The 18,210-nt window shown below is 31.4% G+C and overlaps 1 long non-coding RNA gene across 4 annotated transcripts in view; it reads right to left on the bottom strand.

The window, feature by feature from the left end:
• Positions 1-18,210, bottom strand: part of LOC118198305 (uncharacterized) — a 69,874-nt gene that overhangs the window by 45,058 nt on the left and 6,606 nt on the right. For all 4 annotated transcript variants that reach the window (XR_004759739.2, XR_004759737.2, XR_004759736.2 and 1 more), the window contains one exon: positions 5,654-5,717. This is a non-coding gene — a long non-coding RNA (uncharacterized LOC118198305). The remainder of the gene's footprint in view (positions 1-5,653; positions 5,718-18,210) is intronic.

Genomic DNA, 18,210 nt, shown 5'->3' with positions numbered 1-18,210 from the left:
CAAACTAAGAGAGCCTTAAAATTTCGCGTCAAAGAACATGAGGCATATGTTAGAAAAAAGGAAACACAGAAGTCTTCTGTTGCTCAACATTGTTGGTCCGAAAATCACACTTTCAATTTTTCTGCTGCCAAAATTATTCAAAAAACATCTTCCATTGGAGAACTGGATTTTCTAGAGGCATTTCACATTCATAAAAATCTTTCTGTTCTAGTTAGCAATCCTAATTCCAATCCAAATTTGCCTTCGACTTTTAGAGAAATTATGTTTTAGTTCTGGTTTCACCAACAGATGGCGCCACTTGCTTATTCTTGTCCAGGCTTTCTTATCTTATCTAAACATTATTTCCTATCTTGTTCATTTGCGGTTTTGCAGCTGAAGATGATGGTTCGGTAAAACCATCGAAACTAGTCCTGTGAAAATTTTGTGAATTAACGCTGATTTTTGTTGTTTGACTTCTGAATCAGTATTATTACATAGTTTTATTATTAAAATTTGGCAAAATTAAGAAAATGGTTTTTAAACATGGTACAAATATTATAATTGAAAATAATACTATTACTAAAATAATACTAATAAATTGAAAATACAAAACTTCATAATGTAGAAGAAAATAATGTAAATATTAAATAGAATTTGCGCAAATTTAAAGAGGGTTGCATGATGATAATAAAATCATAAAGTAGAAGTGAAAATATGTTCAAAGAGGCTATCATTATACAGAAGTATCTCATCACTCAGTTATCCAAACTTGCTTCAAACCTGCTTGATGCTTTTACATGTTGACTGCTAAATACAAGACAACTGATTGAAAACTATCTGCTAAGACGACTGACAACTAGATTTTGTCCTGATTTTTTTTAGGCTATAGTTACTTGTAGAAATATTTATTTTTTTAGTGTTTGCTAAATTTGCAAATGCTGTGCTTTTTGGCACTTAAAGCATTAGCCATCTTGTCTTGGAATTAAATCTAATAAATGCAGAATATGTTTTTAAATGTTCCTCATGCATGAGTTGTCCTTAATCATGCAGTGAATACTTCATTGAATTCTTCAGTCTGATTAAAACAGATAAACATTAAGGCTGTCATGTCCAATAGAAGATGAAATGATCCCACAAATGAAGTTTAAAAATCTTGAATACTATATACCTTATTAAGGAAACACAGCCAAGCCTAAAAATAATGTTGTAGGTGTATAATGTGTGGGTGTGTAACGAGGTATGTCTCCTAGAGGAGCACCCTAATAATAATAAAACACTAAATCTACCACAACATTACCACTTCTGCTTCTAATTCTGAATATTCAAATTTATGATTTCATTTGTTGAAATAATAAATATGCTTCAATAATTTATGACCAATAATGTCATCATTATCTATAAGAAAGGAGAATATATAACAGTGATATTCCCAAAAAAAACAGCAACTATGATAATATTTCACCATTGCCTTCTAATGCATTACAGTTTCTTCTAACTACATTAAAACGGACATAACTATTTATGACTACGCTGCATAATTGTGGTTTCCTACAGAAATACACTGCTTGTCGACACACATAACTTCTTCTATACTGAAGATACATACAATCTCAAAACCTGAAATGTGCTAGTAACAGTTCTGAAAAGCATTTCATCTTCATTGCTTGGACATAATTAAATATCGTCCTCTATTACTTTCTTGAACCTAATTTTAACAAAAGTATATGGAAAAATATATTGAATGTAATTTGGTAAAATCACAGAAATTTCGAGAGATGCCATTATAAAGTTTCATCTTACATTTAAATCGCTTAATATTTCTAGCTAACTAACTGTAAAATGATTTCAAAAACTGAGGATCCACCAGAATTTCTTTAGATAAATGATACTTTCAAAGAAATTAACAAACTTAATAAATTTATTAGTTTATACACCAAACAGATAATTATATAAGAAACAGTTATACAGAAAGCTGAATATAAACATTTGACAAAAACAAACGAAGACCTCGATGCACATCCAAAGGAAAAATAATTGTATGAAAATTTCTTTCTTAGAAATGTGATGCCTATTAGAATTATTCAGACCTGTACAATAAACATATATGAAACTGCATCCATGCCCTTTAGCTCTGATGAAGGGGCGAAAGTCATTTTTAGCATCTTAAGTCTCCTAAATATGACTTTTTTTTACTTATATATTTCAACATTTGTAAAAAGATAATCAGGAATTCAGAAAGAAATCCCATGTTGAAAGAAGCTGCATACATGCAGCTTTCTTGACTGGGATGCCTTTCATGTTTCTAAGCTCTTAAAAACACAGGTGATGTATTTCACTTACAATTGCATGGTGGTTTATGTACGTAATGAAGATATTTTACGTGTGGCTGCAATGTGATACACACCTTAACAGTATTTTAATATGAATATAAACCTTATCTTTCAATACTTTTACGCTGCAGAAGAGGACTGCTGACCCTACAGCCATAAAATTCACCTCACATTATTGTCCTCCTAGCAGAAGTAATCTAATACTGCTGCTCCGCCTCCACAGGGAAGAGTTATCAGAAGAGACTGCTACAACCACATGATGAATAAGAAATTCACAAGGCTATTACTGCTGCTCTGCCTCCACAGGAGAATTGGCAGAACAGACTGCTACAACCGCATAATGAATAAGAAATTCACAAAGCCATTAACAGCAATGTATAAGTCCTCACAGGCTATACAGTCTTGCACTAATCACTGCCTAAGTAAGATGACTGTTGGTCCTGTGTTCAGATAGAGATTACTGGTTCTAAGTTTAGAACTTAATAAGCACAGTTACAGTATTGCAAATTTAAGATACATGAGTCTGCATCATATATCTGTAATGCAGATTCATCTTTCAATACAATCCAAGTACTATTAATTAGTAATTTTATGTTGCTAACTTTCATATAACAGAAAAATGCTGTCGGAGAATAGTTCCTCAGCATGGCAGATGTCATAGACCACTTTGTGCAAAAAACTTAAAATTGGTAGACATGTGACTATTCTATTGAACTCTCTAATCAAAAACTGGTAATTAAAAACAAATGAAATTGCTTGAATTCATTTTATTCTCTAGAACCTAATAAAGATAGTACTAGTATTTAATTCATATGCCTTTCTAAAAGACCCTATCATTATGATCACAACTTTAACAACAAATGTGTCTGAAAGTATTTTAGCTGATACTTCTTATAGGATATGTTTCATATTAGCTTTTCTTTTCATTTTATAATTTGAAACACTTGCTTTGAGTATATGCAAAAAATTTCAAAGAGAGTGATGCCTGACGATTGACCTGGGATGTATGATTGTCACTTACAGTGATAGCCATGAATTTACAATATATAGTTTCATGCTTTGGTTTCTATTCCAAAATATTTAATTTCTATCTAAACTAAACTTGTTTTTCCCAATGGCAGATTGTGAACAGTTACAGTGTAACACAGTCCATTAATATATACAAGGCCAGATGTGGTGGTCTCTTTATTATGGAGGCACCTAATAGGTGCACCACCATCACCTCCTATAAAGGGACGGACAGTTACAACCATGCCTTCTCCAGGATTCAAACCCAGGCCCTTCAGTATTGCAGTCAGGCTTCCCTAACCACTATACCATCTGGGCGGCATCTAAACTTACCAACAATATTTTCATACTATCCATTAGTGCATTAAATAAACAAGAGTGGATAGCACTGTTGATAAACAGAAGTGTAATAATTTACCTTGCAACCATGTAGTCCCTTGGTATTTGAGAGCTGGAGAAGCTCAGCTCTCAATCACAGCTTGCTGCTGTAAGCATTAGCAGTGTACAATTCGGTGTTACCAAAAATACTAAATCTGATATCATCACCAAATCCCAGAAGCTTTGAATTTTTAATTAATGGACCTCAGCAAGCACTAAAGTCTTGCTTCTATTTTGCTATCAGACCAAGATTATACTGAAGCTTATTTTGACCAAGATGATACTACTGTAGGACTGGTTGAAACCATTTCGCTAATGTTTTTCTGCCTCGCTCATTTTATCATTCAGTCAAACTGCTAATTACATATAACTTTATGCTTTCTTCACTGTCTTAAATATGTTAAAGAAAAGCACCACTTTATAATTAAACTTAAAAAAATTATCACTATTAAAATGCTTTAACTTGCTGCAGTTAAATAGTAAAAGCATTAGCAGTATGGAATAAGCATAAAATAAGGTATTAATAAATATCTTTAAATAACAATATGTAAGGATGAGGATATAATTTCAAAGCAATTAGTTCTTCTGTGCTACTTAAATATGGATTAAGTTACAACAATAAAATCAAAATTGTATTCACATATAAGATTAACCATTAATATGATAACAGTAAATTATGGTAAATATAACACAGTTTTTCAGAAATACGAGGTAAAGTTTTCAGCTATGGAAGGAACTGTATCACTAAGTGGCTGAGTATAACATTCCCTTTCAAAATGCTTTGAATATAAAACTGAGTAATTGGTTGTTTGCCAGATGCATTCTGCTTAGTAGTGCTTCCAGAGAACCTTTCAAACTTTTAAAATGTGGTAAACTTAAGTATTTATTTGTACTTACGGAAGAGCAACAGAAAATCCTGGAATGACAAAAGCCTTTATCGAAAAAGACAACCGAATTCTTCATAACTATAACAAGCACACAAGATTGTTCCTTACGAAATTTATTAACAAAATATTTAAATAACCATTGTCTGGAAGCAACACAATGACTTCAGGCAATGAATAAATTGCAACAGGCATGACTAAATATCTTTTCAGTAGCTGCACTTACGTTTTCATATTATTTATATTAGATATTGTACTTATATAAATAATAATAAATAACCCAATATTCACTTCTCCAGAGAAACATTATTTCTTACATACAGTTTAGTAACTTTCTTACAGGGAGAAAAATGTAAAAATAAAATTAAGAAAAAAAAGCCCTGATAATCTTGAAAATTCTTTATATAAATTTTTAAAAATAAAACTCAAAATTACTTCCAGCTTAAGAAATAACAAAAGAGATAAAAGAGACTAATTTTTAACCTTAAAATATATTCTGTTAATATTCTATGATGAAAATTCCCTAGTGAGTTAACATATAGCATAAACATTACTTTACTGCCTCCCTCAATTTTCAGGTAGTAAAAATTAATACAATATTATGCATTCTTAACTTATCATAGTGAGAGAATGCCTGCTAAAGGAAGTTTTAGCAGAAATTACTTCTGTAATAAGTCAAAAGTTTAATATACCAGAAATATTTAGCCAAGCAAAACTAAATTAACATATACATTAACATATTAACATATCTGTGTGTCAATGTAATTGCTGTGCAACCAAAATTTAATATTTCATTGAATTTTATAGTCTTCCAGGTTTTAAAATTACTCAGTCAAATATCTTTTGTAAAATAGGCTTTTAAAGCAATATCTTGTGGACTGCAGTCTCTAAAAATATGCTACAATGCTATTCAAGGCATAGAATTGCAGTGCACTAAGCTACATCTTATATTTGCAAAAATAACTTTTAGGCAAAATAAACTAGGATTTAAGAAATAATTACATCATTTTCCTCACTCTTAAAAGTATCAAATCACAGTTTTCCTACATTCAGAATGTTTCAGGATCTACTTACCCAATTATCTATAAAAGATGGCTTGAATCAAAATTTGGATTACAAACATGTCACACGTAAGATCCTATGGATTAGAAAAGTTAAACAGTTTACATAAAATATCAACACAGTATATACATACAAATTTCAGACATGCAAAGATTTTTATTAAAGTACTTCATAATGACTTCAAAGTATGGCTTAAGCTTACATCAATTTCCTTACAGCTAGAATTATAAAATTATAAACTTAAACATTTCGCAGATACTTTACCACATAACTACATAAATTAAAATCAATTTCTAAGTTATTAATTAAGTATGTCAAGTAGAAATCATTCAGTCAGTCTGCTTGATAAAAATTACTATTGATAAAATTTTAAATTACAATTTTTAAAAACCCTACCATTTTATAGAAGACCATTTTGCTTTTGGTAAATTATCATATCAAGATAAAATTTGGTAAATTATCAAGAGCAAGCATCCATAGATCTCCACTGCATTATTCATTTGGTACCACCTGATTATTCTCAAGCACAGCACAAAGAAAGCAAACATAGTGCCAAACCTGTTAAAAACACTAACGAAATGTGAAAAAGCTATGATATTTGAATTATGAGGGCATTAGGAAGAGCTGAATTGGAATTAATGTTATTAACTAAAGAAGGTAAATTTTTATGAATGAGAAGGGCTTAAGGAAATCCAGTTCACCAAAAAGCTGTGGTTAATTTTCAAAGAACCAAAATCAAAATGGCTGTTAAGTGACTATAAATAGCTAATGAAGATTTATGTTTCTGATGTGAAATTTTAATGCTGTTTTACTCTGTTAATGTTGATATGTCACATTATACCGATATTATTACGCTATAATTTTCCCAAGAGTTAAAATAAAAGATGGGATCTTCAGGAAGTGAACACTAAATTTTAATTCTTCTCTTTCTTTCCCCTCCTAATTTTAGTTCTCCAGTCACATGTTTCTCTCCAAATCTGGGAACGTGCATAAAATGTGATAAATATGAGTCATGATGTTAAATAACTAATTTCTGGAAAATGTTGATATGATATGCCACTTTGGGTTGGTCAGTAAAGGAAAAAAGAATAAAAATGAGGAAAGAAATTAATTTGCCCTCATAAATTAACTTGGACAGTGACTTCAGTCAGATTAGGAAAAGTACCAGGCAACTTTTTAATATGCAGAGAATCTTAACAACACTTATTTTTCCTACTTGATGTGATAACCTGAATAACAACCTAAATATTATATACATCAACTTTGTATACATTATTAATGTTATAAGAGTGGTTATCAATGTGAAGCAAAATTATATTTCTAGAAAATTAAATCATAAATATTAAATTATTTAGAACATGCATGAAACAACTAATAGCAAACATTCTTGAAAGTGTTAAACTCAATTAGATATCAATAAGCTTAACATTCAAATTAATTGTAAGTTAATGATGATGCTCATTTGTCTCCTTAAGGTTCATATGGTAGAAAACACATATATAAGATCAAGAAATCATAGCATTACTTTTCTGGGACTGAGAGATTAAATTTGGGAAACTTATTTTCGATACCGTTTCGTAAAACTCTAATTTTGGAACACTGAGAAACAACTGCTTGAAATGATTGTTATATTGCTACTGATTTAATTCAAGCTGAAAATCTGGCCTCACTGCTTCAGAATTTGCATTAAAAGACATAGTGAAAATATCCAGTTCTGTTTGAATGGCACTGAAGTCTTTAAATCTGCATTCATACTCAAAATTGTGTTTTTTCAGGCTGTCTTCATAGAAAAAGGAAAGCAAATACCTTTATTCATTTAGACAGATTATCAATAAATATTGCTTTCCAGAAATTTTTCAAGGGAAGATGTAAGTCTAGTTATACTTGTCTGTGCTCATGTCAAATGTTAAGGCAGTAGGGAGAGTTTAAAATGTGCGAACTCTTCTACATGAACTCGTTTTCTGCATCAATCACATAGCATCCCTCTCTGTTTTGGCACAAGATAAATATAACATACATATTACATAGAGCTTGTGCCAAAACAGTTATCATATAATATACAACATATATTATATACAGTATATTTGTAGAGAAAGGGTTGATGATGAATAAGCATTACTATAATCATCACTATAAGACATCTAATGCCCAAACTAAGATTTATTTATTTACATTAGAATGAAAAAAAAAGGAAAAAGAATAATCATAAAATCATTTTGGACTTGTCTGTCTTTGCCACCGTTCAGCTTTCGTCTTAACTGCACACATTCATTCAGACGGCGCTTCTTACATAATCTTACTCAGTTACAGTTACAGCTCCCATATAATTCGGCCATCTGACATCATGATCATCTGTCCTCAGAAGACAAAAGCTAACAGTGGAATTTAACATAACACTAATAGATACTATTCTGTTTTGAGGACCGTAAAAAATCGCCAAACTGATGATGCCAGTGCTGCCAAAAATAATTGTGGCAACCCTAACATAAGAAAGGAAGTCTAATAGTAAATAACTATCTAAAGATTATTGTTTTAATTTTATATGAAAGGTTAATTTCATATAATACTTTTTTAATATAATTTATATAAAAAAGGCTAAACATAACTGAATGGAAGCATAAGAATAAATAACTTTCAGATCATTAGTATAATTTATATAAAAAAAAAGGCTAAAGATAACTGAATGGATTCCTGCATCGCTATTTCGTTACCGACTTATCACTAAAGTATAATTTCATCTCACTGGTTGTTCAAACATAATTTTCTATAATAAATAATGCCTTTTCTTTGATAAAATTCTATAGCAGACCTTTTGTCATGAGCAATTCCCAAACTGTTAAATCCATAGGATATCAAAAAAGGATTTAAAAATTAAACTAACATTTCAATGGCGTCTTAAAAAATATATAACTATCTAAACTTACGCAATTTGAAATCAGCACGTAAAATAGATTTGGCGTGGAGTTAAATGACAGCGTTTGATATATTTGGCGCTTTTGCGCATACATTTTTGCTGCAATTGTTTACGGTCCTCAAAACGGAATAGTACCCGCAAATAGTATAATATACTAATACTATTAAACAATGAATGAAAATACTAAATTAACACAAAAAAATGAAATATTCAATCTGGATTTTCTAATAACAGCACCTAGAAAAATAAAAAAATAAAAAATAATAGTTAGTAATCATAATCAAAGAAAAGATGGATAGGATTAAAAAAAATAATAGTTAGTAATCATAATCAAAGAAAAGGTGGATAGGATTAAAGTCCAAATGTGTAGATCAGTTCATATGAGAAAATGTCTATAAAACACTAAAGTTCAGGTAATATGTTCTGATGAAGTCCAAGGTTTCATAAATTCAGTGCAAGTGCTTGTTTTCATAGGTCCATTGAAGAAAACACATTTTTCAACATCATAAGTGCTATAAGGCTTGATTTCCCCGATTTTGTATGGTCCGAGAAACTTGGGTTTCAGTTTAAGACCAGGTCAATATTGTGTACGCTTGATTGCCACTACAACCATGAAGCTGGAACTTATGGTTTATATTGCAGATTGTATATTTTATGATTTCCAGCCTGCACTTTCAAAATCCTTTGTTTAGCTTCTTTGCGAAGATCATCACGAGTGTTGAAGATGTCTGACTGGATCTCTGCTTTTAACAGCTCTGTAATTTTATCATGATTAGTAGATTTCATTTTAGTTCCAAAGATAAGTTCAAATGGAGTTGTATTTATACTGCATTGGCATGTGGGAATTGATCACTTGCTGAACTTCAGAGACACATATATATCATTTTGATGGATTTTGAATGGACAATTTGGAGAGAACAGAAATTATGACAGAATTCAATCTCTCAATTTGTCCATTGACATGAGGCAGTCACGTGGTAATTTGAATGTGCTGGATATTGTTGGTTGAATAATAATCTTGAAAATCTTTTGAAGTAAATGCTGAGTCTTTATCTGAAATTATATGCAAAGGATTTCCAAAGACAAATTTTTGATTTTCTAATTCAGATATTACTTCACCATTATCAGTAGGTTTTGTTTGGAAAAGCCATACAGGCATAATCATAATCAAAGAAAAGGTGAATAAAATTAAGATCCAAAAGTGTAGATCAGTCAGAGTAAATAACAGCAAATACACACTTGTAATTCTTATGAGTACTTTAGAGTGGTCCTAAATGATCAATGTGATACGTATGAAGTGGTACATTTTGTTTGAGTATAGAATGCAACATACCTTCTTGTTTGCCACATTTACGATTACTTAGTATGCAAGGGACACAATTTGCAACATAGTTGTCAAATTCATCTTTAAGTTTAGGTATATAAATTCTTGTTTGATGAATACTTCGGTTCGTTTAGAAGTGAAATGTCCATGAAGATATGCATCCTTTATTGTATCAGTTTGCATTGATTCTGAAACAACAAGTAATTCATTATTGTCTACAAATTTATAAAGTATATCAGCTCTAACACTATAGTCATCATAAGTTTAAGACTTAATTTTTAAGACTTCTTTGATAGCTCAGATGTGATCATCTTGCTCTTGAACATTTTGTATTTTCAAAATGAGGCTATCCTCATTGATATGAGTGATGAGCATACCAGGGGATCTGCTCAGTTATCATTCGTGTTCTTGTTCTGTGTTCTATTTCGTAATCGAAATCTTCTAACATCAATGCCCGACGTGCTATTCATATATTTGAATCTTTCTTGTTCATCATCATTTTGAACACATTACAGTCGGTAATAATTTCAAAGTGTTTACCTAAAAGATAACCCCTAAATTTTTTCAAAACTTAAATTACAGCTAATACCTCAAATTCATAACTGGTAAATTTCTTTTCTGCATCAGATGCGCTTTTTACTCGTGTAATAAACAGGATGTAAGCAATTATCAATCATAGATCTTTGCATGAGAAAACAACATAAGCATGGGTACTGGCATCAGTGTGTATTTCAGTCTTGCTGTGCTGATTATAGATGCTCGGTACATGTTTTTCACATAAACATTGTTTCAAAAGATTGAAAGCATTTCTTTTGTTGTCGCCAAAGTGGAAGTCATTACCTTTCTAATGCTGTTATCACATACGATATTTGTTGCCGGAACAAAACGTTTGGAAGAAAAGTTCTGAGAATCGCTCTTCCACGAAACTGGGTTACCATCTTCACTTGGTAAACAGGCTGAAGATTATAGCCAAACAAGAATCAGTTATCGCTCAGATTGTCAAAAGTGACGTTTGCTTCTTCATGTTGTTTTGTATTGCTCACACTCTTTTCATTATAAACCTTATTGTTAGTTATGGAAGATAATAGAAAGGTGATTGCTATCAAGTTAACCACATTGATCTCCACTCTGGCACTTCAAGTAACAGATAAACACACTTCTGGTTATAGCAATCAATTACATCAGTTATAGCCAAATTCTGTATACACTAAGACTAATTTGAAACGTGTGCTGGATAAGTCTATTTATCAGACATTACTTATGTGTATTTTCTGATGTCTGCATTCTAATGAAAATTTGATGGCTCACTGGAAAATTTGTGACCTGGTGAAAGCATTTTCTTGACTAACTTTATGGCTCATAATTACTGTTCTGTCCATAAATATAAACAAACAGACACACACAAAAAAAGAAAAAAAAACCTTTTATGACAAAAATTTATATGGCTGATATTTACATCCTCACAGCCAGCAGATACTATTCAGCAAAATGAAGATTAAATAAAGCATATGAATACATGAGATATCAAACATGTGCGAGTTGTTTGCTGTCCCATAGGACACTCAGTAATATACCTAAAACACATTAATTATACCAACTCTAGAAATTAGGAGGTGCACATCATGAGTTTTTTTATGTGAAAGGATATCTACCTAACAGGAGAGATCCCTTTGTAGAAGATTTTTTAAAACTGGCTCGTATACCAGCTACAAATGCGGAAAACCAAGAAAAGCCCATGTAGCCAGCCCATTTGCGGCATTCTAACCTCAGACGGAACTACCAGTGTTCAATGATGCTTCGGCCACTAGTAGGCCCGTGCACACAATTGGAAATTACAATTCATTATGTAAACACACATGAAGGTGATAATCAGTTGTGCATTGTTTTAAGTAATCAAATGTTATAAATGCACAGCCGTTGCATTTCTTATTATTAGTCATGTTTATATTATGTAGATCTATAATTATGAATTAACCCAAAAACAAAATCTGTACACTCTTTAGTACTCAAATGCTCATCAATTATTTTTCAACTGATTATAACATATCCATAATAATTTGCAAAGAACTGATGACTACAGTTGCTGCCAATTACATGATCGCAATATGAATTAGAAGTAACTTCAAATAAACTTTTTGGCAATGTTCATTTCTGTATTCATACATATATATAGATACACATCTAATAAGTCATATATTTACATACAGATAGAGAGATGCGACGGTTTAGAAGTTGTTGATATATATTTATTAATGTAATGAATAAGATTTATATTAATGAATGTATATGTTACCGTGAAAGACCAAAATTGGAGAATGTCGACTTTCACCGGAGAATATCAACATTCACCAAATATGTCAGTGAAAGACCGAATATTTCACTACATTCCTGTATATTCGGACCCTCACCGGTGTATGTCGACAATCACAGATATGCTCTGGTGAAAGTCGAAAAGAGAAGTCATAAAGTGCCATAATAGTTTAAGTTGTTGCAATAAATAAGATTTGAATCACATAATTTAGTTAAGTTTTTTATTACTGTTATTTTATTTTCTCATTTAGAACGTACTGTATAATTAAGTAAGTTTTTAACTTCTATTATTTTCCTTTCTCATTTTGATGTATTGTGTGTTTTAGGTTCTCATGTTCTTAAGTTCTTATTTCAAGTCTCAAGTGCGTTTATTCGCGACTGAATTACGGAGAAGAAAATATAATATTGTTATATGTTCAACATTCACCATTAGTACATGGTGAATGTCGACATTGACCGGTGTAAGTCAGAAATAAGAGTACAGTCAAAAGTCGTTAATTCGGACACCCATAATCCGGAATAATCTATAATCCGGACCTCAAAGCTACAAACTTTCTGCGCATGTGTCGCGTTGACCTTTACCGCTGCGAATTTACGTGTGCGCGTGTGCAAAATACATTTACGAATGCGCGTTTAATGTATAACGGATGGAATAAGCTAAGCTAAAATTATCTAATTATCTATTTCAGTTAATGTTGCAGATTGCGTTGTTCCTTAATCTTCGAATTGGATCCGGATTATTATTTTTTGCAGACTGTTAGAGCAATTTTATAAAAGTAAGCTTGAACTTTCAATTAAGTCAAATACAATTTCCAATATATATTTACTAATATGTAAAGGATATACAAAGCGAAAGTATCTTTCGGAGTCCATTAAACAAAAAGTGGAATTGCTGCAAAAAATGGATAAAGGCATATCCTTTGTTTACCTGAACTTTAACGTTTGATTATCTAAACTTTAACGTTTGTTTATCTAAACTTTGTTTATCTTTAACGCCGCGGCGGCGTGCAATGAATTGGAAGTTGATCTGTCAGCACTATCCTTATCTTAAGGGCAGATGTTTTTATTTTATTTGGCTTATAATTGCTTACTCAATGTAGTATTTCATCTCGATGTACTCTGTCTTTGATATGATTTAAATCAAATGCTTCGTCATTATAATTCGCTTCCGATAGCGAAGAAAGTAACAGAGGTTATTGGAAACGAAAAAATTTCGATTGACAAATTAGTCGGTATTCTCGACACAGCAATTATAGGACTTGAACAGCGGAACTTTGTAACTGAACAAGAAATTATGTCTGTTTAATAGAATTAAAGAGAAAGTATTATCACATGAAACGAAGCAACTTAAACAACTTACATTGAAAGAAATGTTTAATAAAGTAAACAAATAAATATTAAGCTTTTTTTTCTTGTAAATTTTGATACCCTTTAGATTATAATTGTTCTTTATTTCGTAAATTACGGTTTCATACTTTTAATTTTATAATTTTTGCATGCCATTTTACCAGATTTAAACTGATGATCTATAATCCGGAAAAATCGATAATCCGGAATCGGCGAATTCCCAACGAGTCCGGATTAACGACTTTTGACTGTATTTGGAAAGTATGGTTGATCTTTACATTATGGTAACTTGGCGTTTTTTTGGCGAAAATTTGGCGACCAACTCTCCTACAGCAACCCTCTATTTTTTTTTTCCCGCCGCCATTTTGTCTTCACGAAATAAAGACATGTTTCTTTTCTTTTTATCTACTGAACACTTCTTCCAACAATCTACTAGCCGAATTACACTTATGCTAGAAATTTTATCTAACAAAACTGCTTAATCATGACAAATATTCACTGCAAAATTGGGAAAAAGTGCACAATACCATACTCCTTACGCGTTTTTCAAAATAACACATACACATAAACCATGTACACGCCGACTTATTTTTACTTAAAAAAACATCCCAGAATTGCACAAAAATGGCATTGCGCACACTCTTCACTATATCCATGTACACTGCTTTTTCCTCATAAATTAGAAAAATTTCACGAAAATACATGACAATTTGCTCAATCTTTAAACCCGGTAAAAAGAACATATATGAAATTACCTGATCGCGAAAAAGTATTTACCCTTTCCAAATATGAACATTTCCGCATATAAAATAAATAAAATATCCAAAAACTTTTACCTCTAAATCATCTATTACATTATACACGTCACCAACGAATTCATACCGCAAGCATTACAAATACTTAGTATCAAATATTTAAATTATTTCCATGCACGTTTACTTCAACTTAAACGTATACCAAATTCCTACAAACATAAAATTCACAAAATAACTATCATTTAATTAAAATATCACTAAACCATGTACACGTCGACTTATTTTTACTTAAAAAAAATCCCAGAATTGCACAAAAATGGCATTGCGCACACTCTTCACTATGTCCATGTACACTGCTTTTTTCTCATAAATTAGAAAAATTTCACGAAAATACGTGACAATTTTCTCAATCTTTAAACCCGGTAAAAAGAACATATATGAAATTACCTGATCGCGAAAAAGTATTTACCCTTTCCAAATATGAACATTTCCACATATAAAATAAATAAAATATCAAAAAACCGTCACCAACGAATTCATACCGCAACCATTACAAATACTTAGTGTCAGATATTTAAATTATTTCCATGCACGTTTACTTCAACTAAAATGTATATCAAATTCCTACGCACATGAAATTCACAAAATAACTATCATTTAATTAAAATATAATTAAATTCAAAAACACTACTTAAAATATAAATGAGCACATACATTAAATTAATAAAAATTACCTTACAATCCTAATTACTTTAAACTAAATCATTGCTAATAACAATTTTCCCAATAATACCAAATTCCTTTACTTCCACCTTACATTTAGAACAATGCATAAAAATAATATCCTCAAATAATTAAAAATACTAACTTACCTAATCTTCTTCAGAATCTTGATTACGTGTCCGATAAACTTTTCTTCTTTCTGTTTCAGGATCTTTAAAATCATACTTATATTTCACAGCAAGGTACCAGGTAAAATAAATAACTTAATAAAACATCTTTATTTCTATCTCGCACAACCTTAAAGAAACATTTATTACTACCCTTTTCAATACCACTAAATACCCATTTCGAATTCACTTTAGTTATGGCCATGGGATCCAAAAATTCACAAACGCTGTTTCACACCACACAGAATAAAGCCAAATACAAAATTTCCAGATTTTTTCCCGACTTCCCCCCTTTTCCGATTAAAGAACCGTAATTCGTCCATTAATATCACATGACATATCCCATGATCTCTCATTTCCCTCACACAAAATAATGCATAATCGGAACTGAGCAATGCTCACATTATTACCAAAGTCCCAGGTAGTAACCTTTATCGCCTCCAAAATGTCGCCAAACTACCAGTTACCATATTGTAAAGATCAACCAAAAGTATTTCGGACATAACACCAAGAGACTATGTGAATGTTGACATTCACCGGTGAGAGTCGACATTCTCCAGATTTCGGTGTTTCACCGTAAAAATGTTTTTCATCATACATAATAATAAATCCATAAATTTCCAATGTTTGAATATGTAGCATTTACAATAAAAGTATAGTTTCTAATGTACTTATAATCCAAAAAGTACTTCATTAATAACATGAAAATAATAAACAAATTTAATGAGTATTCTTATTATTACATAAACTATGCTTTTCTTTTTTTATGCATCATTTATGCTGTTTAAAATGTCTCACTGATTATGCAATTAATTTAAAAGATAAGTAATTAGAAGAAAAGCCGCACACATACAAACATATTTTAAAAAATTATTCATTTTAAATTTAAGAAATAAAATTCTATTATATAACATTGATAATACACAATCAGCACAAAATACGACAAATTTGGCAACTTTTGGCGACGAACAATTTGTAAACAAATCCGAACTGCAAGAACGTCGTAAAATACTGTCAACTCTGAAATTTCCACGATTATATATTTAATGAACATATAAATATTTTTAAAATAACTCACGCAATTATATTACAACAAAACAGCAATAATTAAATCGGCCTCTATTTCCACTGTCCATGACTTCACAGTGAGAGCCATTGCCATATTGAAAGTTACCCGTGATCCATCAGAAGCAGAACTTTCGTCTGATTGGTTGAACATACGAGGAACACATCTCCAGATGGTCCCCTAAGGGGACCTTTTAACGTCGCACTAAAGCGACCAATAATTTTCTTCTCCTCCTTCAGTGTATAACACTGAACTGCTACTAGAACCTGCCCAACGGGTTTCACCCCCAGCCCTTTTTGCCCAACTCTCCGGATTGCTTGTCCTAAGGATTTTATTTTGCTGTTGATATCAAGAATCGAGGAAATGTATTGCACCTTTTTATTCTTTTCAAAACTTTTTGAATGTTGACTCCTCTCTCAAAATTTATCCCTGGCCCTTTTTAAACACAAAATTTAATTTAAAGACTTTCTAAAAGTTTTCCTTTTTTTTTTTTCCCCCTCATGCGGAAGGCATTATCTGAAAAGCTTTTATTTTTATAATTAGGCTTCAAAATTTTCCCTTATTAGATGAACCCCTCTTTTGATGTAATTATTCTATCTCTGATGATGTGGAGTTAAAGGCCTAGCCTAGTGCACTCCGTAAATTAACTTCCTTGATCCTTGATCCTTGATCTCCAGATGGAACATTTTCGGGAAAGTTTAAAAATGTTGCTCATAGCCGGGACATGTTGCGCCTAGCTAGATGAAACATTTCTCGGAAGCCTCCTGCTTGAAGCAGTGCTACTAGAATCTTGTTTCTCGGAATTGTCTCGTGTAGCCACGCACGTCCCTAGAAGTGATAGCCTCTGTAAGGAGATCAGTTAATGGTTGAGCAATTATGGAAAAGTTCAGAATAAATTTACAAAAATATCTGGCAAAACCAAGGAAACTTGTTTCAAATTAGTCAGTTCTAGAAAATTAAGGACCACTTTCGTTTTTAAAGTGGATGGAAAAACTTTACCTTTATTAATAACATAACCCAAAAATTAAATTTGCTTACTCAAAAAGCGAGATTTCTTGAAATTAATCTCAAGCCCTTATTCACTAGCAAGCTTTAAGACTTGCTCATGCTGTTCGTTTCCTTCTTCTAGGGAGGACAACAAGATCATTCCATCATCCATATATGGCAAAACAATACCATCATTAATTAAAGGTTGAAAAATAGTGTTGATGTGCCTCTGAAATATAGCCAGAGAACTGCACAGTCCAAAAGGATCCTTGAGAAATTAATATTGACCTTCGTGTGTTACAAATGATGTGTACATTTTACTATCCTTGTTTACGTAAACATAGAAAAACCCATTTTTAAGATCCATCATACTAAACACATGTCATCTGTGCAACCGATGCAGAATATCTTCAATTAATGGGAGAGGAAACTTGTCCTTTACTATTAATTTATTCAATCTCCTATAATCAATCCATAAATGGGGTGTTCCATCTTTTCTTTTAAACATTACAACTGAGCTACAATATTCTGAAGAACTAGGTTTTACTATTCCTTGTGCTAATCATTCTGCTACTTGAACTTCAACAATTCTTTTTTCTGAAAATGGTAACCTATGAGCCAGATGAAATATAGGTTCATTATTTTCAGAGTAAGCTATTCGTACGAACTGAAACAATTCTTGGGTTTAAACTTGTATTTCAAATTAAGATTTAACTTTAAATTAGTGTAGATAATTACTGAGAGAATTAGATTTTTGTAGCATAGTTTACATGAGATGAGATCACTTGGGGTCACGTGATGTGAACCGGCGAATCAGGGTGTTGTACCATGAAAGCATAGTAAATTCTTAAATTAATGTGTATTTATAGATTTATCGTCTTTATGTATTGGCTTTTTTACAAAATTTTAAAGAACATTAAAATGTTTATACCTTCAAAATAAAAAATTCTTAGAACTAACATTTGTCACCATTTTT

This window comes from Stegodyphus dumicola, chromosome X2, assembly GCF_044657685.1.
Source record: "Stegodyphus dumicola isolate Sdum_Otavi_A_Nest chromosome X2, ASM4465768v1".
Classification (NCBI taxonomy): domain Eukaryota; kingdom Metazoa; phylum Arthropoda; class Arachnida; order Araneae; family Eresidae; genus Stegodyphus; species Stegodyphus dumicola.
Note: the sequence above shows the minus strand (reverse complement) of the source record. Positions and strands in the feature narration are given on the sequence as shown.